Here is a 5061-nt window from a genome sequence, read left to right on the forward strand (position 1 = left end):
TGAGGGGTATTACACCTACTTCGCTACCCCTAACAACAGGAGCATTTTGTACAGGAGAAAATACTTGTAGAGGATTTGTCTACAAAAAGTGAACCATTACCCTTTATAAACATGACACAATTTTAAAACAATACCAATTCAGATTCATATCAACACTTCCATATTCGTTATTTCAATTACACACTCCTTGTATAGATATAATTTCATAGTTGATTCCCACTACCTATTCTTCTAAGAACCTAACCATTAGCCTAGACACTAATGCTACTACTACAAGTCAATTTTTTAACACTCATGTGATTAGCTAATTTATAGTGTCCAATTTTACCAAAATGTAGATCTAGTTCAATAATTACCTAGATCACTTATACAAAAACACAATTCAGATGTCATTATTCGCGCTTAATAAAAAGAAAAATTAAGATATAATTAACCACAAACTATCATGAATGAATATAATCAAGAATATATGTAGATCTAAATTTGCATTTTCCATATATAAAATTATAATTACATACAATATCAACTAAAAAATTAGCTAGATCATGTATGTAACAAACATATATGTCGTGCATCATGAGAATTATATAACAAATTTGAACCATAACTCAACAAAGCTTGCTCATATAACAAATTCGAAGCATAACTCACATAGATGTCTCATATAACAAATTCGACCAAAACTGAACATAGCTAGCATATAAATTCCACTATAGGTGCAATATGAAAATGGGCTGGAAATCGTACTCGAAAAATCGACTATACCACCTTCGTTTAGCAGAAATCCATTGCTTCCCGTCCTCCTCGTTGAACACTAATGCTTCTTTAGTGACACTTTGTTATAAGCTCCCGATAGAAAGAGATTTAAGACACAACTACTACCTGCTAATAGATACAAGCATTAAATGAGATGTGCTTTAAGCTGCTCTCTCCGTCAACATGTGTTATTATAATCGTTAGTCATCATCCCAACCCTCCGTGTACTCACCCACCTCCGCTGGACTGTCCACATCTTCGCAATACTGTTCGCCTTATTTATGAACTTGCCACAAGATGAACGAGGAGCGTTCATCATGAAGATGAATGGGGGCGCCCTCAAAATTCAGTACCATATCAATTTGATTATGCCAAGTGTAGTGATTAAAACTTAAGGATTAAAACTTGTATTATATAAAAGGACTAGAAATATTTATGCCTGTAGATTGAATAAAATTATTTTTCAAATTAATACACAAATATATAAAATTCAATAGGTTTACATGTACAAGGCTACAAGCTATAGGAACTAAGAATGACAATATTCTTGATCATCTTCCCAAACTATTCCATGTTCAGGATTCTTCAAACCTTTTGCTATTCATCTCTAACTTTCTGCAACTAAAATTCAAGAGCAAATTATTAATGATTGTAAAACTATATAAAACGTACAAACTTTCGACATAATTTCTCCTTGTGATTATTCTCATTATAACCTTTACATCATAATTCAGTTACTTGTAATCTACACGAACAATTAATTACATTCTCTTCATTGAACTTAAACGTTAAAATTTGGAGTATAAGATTAAAACTAAAAGTAGAGACTTCCTTGTCTCGTAAATCTTCCAGATTGGCCAAGAAAGACTTATCAATAGTTTCCTGAAACAAAAGTAAATACTTAGCCAATACAGGAATAAGGCAATATAACTATGCATAAAAAAAGTTTCTTATGTAAAATAGAGATATTCATTAAAATATTTCTTAAAAAAAACCATCAAATAATATTACTCTTTACTTCACCCAAAAAAAAAAGTTAAAATCAAAGAACAAAATCAAGGGAACAAACAACATTATTCATGCATCAAGCCCATTAAATTATGGAAGATATCAAATGAACTAAAACTTTCCATCATCCCTACAACTAAATAAATTTGGATAGCAACCAAGCCTTATAAATATTTACTAACCACATATGTTCAATCCTTTCAATACTGTAAAGATAAAATGATTTTTTTTAAAAAAAAGAAAACACATATGATCGGAAGAATTTTAACCTTAATCACATATATATATATATATATATATATATATATATATATATATATATATATATATATATATATATATATATATATATATATATATATGCAACACTTCGAAGAAATCGAGCAATATAGAAATTGAAGAGAAACATCCAAACAATATGTTCTCATAAATATGTTAAGTATTTTTTAAAAAAATAAATTAAAGGGAAAAAACAGCAGTTGAATCAAAATAATGGAATACCATTACAAATTAAATAATTGATTGAATACCAAATCAGGGAAGAGAAAGAAGGCAAGATAAATAGTAATCTAACACATATTTAATTAAGGGTAGTAAGCAGGGAATAAAGATTTTTTTTTTAAAAAAAAAAAAAAAGAAAAAAAAAAAAAAAAAAAAAAAAACTAAAATTGAATTGAAGAAAAAAAATAAAATCATTATCAGTGAATAAAAGCATAAACTTTGCCAGGAAAAATCCATGTATCATAGCCCTACACCCAAAAACATCTTTTTAAGAATTGTCATCAACAACACCAACATTCAACACCATTATCAGAAATGGATTTGAAATGTTCGGACAAAATTTAAACACAAAAAATTGACAAATTTTGAGGAATTTAGGGGAAAAAATTACAACCTTGTAAAATCACACAGATCGTTAGGAGAGAGAAAGAGGATTGATAGGGTAGCACTGATGATTTTTATTTTTTTAGGAAAGCAGTGAAGAATTTGGAATCAATTTATCTGTAAATATTTAATGGAGGAACTAAAGGAGAAAAGTGTCGCTTGAGAAGAAGAAATTGAATGAAATGTTATTTTTATTTTTTTTTTTTTGAAATTAATGTGGCACTTCAGATTTAATTCATGATATTGAATGGAGAAACTGAAAGGGAATAACGTTGTTTTAGAATCCTTACAACTTAAAAAAAAAAAAAAAAAAAAAAAAAAAAAAAAAAAAAAAAAAAAAAAAACAGAGAATGAAACTGAAACCTTGTGTGAAATGTTTTTTGGATAAATCAAGAAAAAAAAAAAAAAAATCGGGAAAACAAAAGTTTGAAAAATTTAAGATAAATCAAGAGGGAAAAAAAAAGGAAGTGGACAAGTGTCCTACCAACTTCTTGTTTTAAAATACTAGAGTGTACTCGTGCAAAATGCACGGGATATATAGTTTATAGAAAGATATTACAATTTACAAAGATCTAATAACAAAAATATATTTTAAATACGTAAGTTGTTTGTGTTATAGTAACTTGTTCTTTCACAATAAACATTATGTATATATTTTTTTTCCGATGATTATTGAATTAATAATAAGGTAGTTAGCTGATTTTAAAATATATAAATAAACAAATAGATGAATTTTTAAAAAGGAAAATAGTAGAACTTATGGTGGTGATATTTTTTAAAAAAAAGTGCACTTAATTTTGGAAAAAAAAATGTGCAATTATTGTAATATTGGTGTTTCTAAAAAAAAAAAAATTGGACAACGTAGGTAGTTTTTTGGGACTGTGTGTGTTATTATGAAAAATAATATTGGAAGTTTTTTTGGAGGGTTTTTATTTAAAAAAAAAAACAGGTGGAAGTTATTTATAGGGCAAAAAAAAGGAAAAGAAAAAAAAAAAAAAAAAAAAAAAAAAAAAAAAAAAAAAAAAAAAGGGGGGGGAGTGAATGAGAATTGAGAGATTGGGTTTTGAAGTGATGTTGTTAAGTGTTGGAAAAAAACAACTCTTAAATTATAATATAGACTAGAGTGTACCCGTGCAAAATGCACGGGATATATAAGAAAAGATATATTTAAAATATGGAAAATTAATTTTGATGTTGTAATTTAGACTTGAGCTGTAATGGTCGGTTTTGGACTGGTCGGCTCTGTTGAACCCTAATTAGATTTTGGACTGGTCGGCTCTGTTGAACCCTAATTAGCTCTATTGTACTGAGTATTAATAATCGTATTAATAATGTGCTGATACTTGTTCTGTTGTGCTGACACCTGCTCTGCTCTGCTGAAATATGTTATTCTACGCTTTGCTTAGAAACTCAATAAACAGGGTCTTAATCTTTTAAGTCGGTGGCCACGCAATGCTATTATGGGGTTTACTTTGTCAAAGTTATAAAGGTTACCCGTTCAGTGTTATAAGGATTACTCGTGTTACTCGGTTAGTGTCATATGGGTTAGTGTCTTGCTTTAGGAGTTAGATACTTTGTTCTGTTGCAAGTAAAGTAGTTATTCACTGAGGCCAATTGCACAAAAACGTGTTGTACATTTTTTTTTTGTTTTTGATGATTAGAGTAGTGGAAATTGTTCAGAGGGTAGTCCCTAAAAAAATGCATATAATTGAAGGGTTGGGGATGTAGAGTACTATAGTGAATTGTTGATAAAGGAACCGTATACTCGTGCTAATGCATGACATATATTATACGAAGTACTATATATCAAAAAAAAAAATACTTGTAAAACAAAGTGAAATGTTAGTACGTAGTGCTTAAATAAAAAGTGAAATGTTGGGGATTTTGAGTGCTATAGTGAATTGTTGATAAAGGAATTGTATACTCGTGCTAATGCATGTCATATGTTATAATATGTACCGTAAAAATAAAAAAAAAAAATAAAAAAAAAAAACCACAAAGTGAAATGTTAGTAGTAGTCCATTAAAAAAAAAACAAAAAGGACATAGTGGATGGGTAGTGGGATTGGTAGTTATTTTATTCTTAAAAAAAAAATAAAAAAAAATGCATGAGAGTGTATCCGTGCTAGCGCACGGAATATACGTATGTCGTGTACTTGTATGTATATATAAAAGAAAAGGAATTATGCGGAAGTTATACTGTTATTGTTTTTTTTTCTTAAAAAAATATAAAAATAAGAGAAGTTGAAGTGATATGGTTAAAGTAATGGAAGTTCGAGAGGAAGTTATCATTAAACAAAAAATAAATTTTTTTTTTTTTTAAAAAAAAAAAAAAAGTAGAATGCATAGAATTGCTCCATTCACAAATTAGAGTGTTGTGGTTAAAAGTTGAAAAAATGACTATTAAATTATA

The 5061-nt window shown here is 28.3% G+C and overlaps 1 long non-coding RNA gene across 1 annotated transcript; it reads right to left on the minus strand.

Moving 5' to 3' along the window:
- Window positions 1-1432: 1432 nt before the first annotated feature.
- LOC145568729 (uncharacterized) lies at window positions 1433-3161 on the minus strand. The gene is made up of 2 exons (XR_014095911.1): window positions 2660-3161; window positions 1433-1638 (listed from the first exon to the last, which is right to left on the minus strand). It is a non-coding gene; the product is annotated as an uncharacterized LOC145568729 (long non-coding RNA).
- Between the last annotated feature and the right edge of the window lie 1900 nt (window positions 3162-5061).

This window comes from Chenopodium album, chromosome 11 (assembly GCF_948465745.1).
Source record: "Chenopodium album chromosome 11, dcCheAlbu1.1, whole genome shotgun sequence".
In the NCBI taxonomy this organism is placed as follows: Eukaryota; Viridiplantae; Streptophyta; class Magnoliopsida; order Caryophyllales; family Amaranthaceae; genus Chenopodium; species Chenopodium album.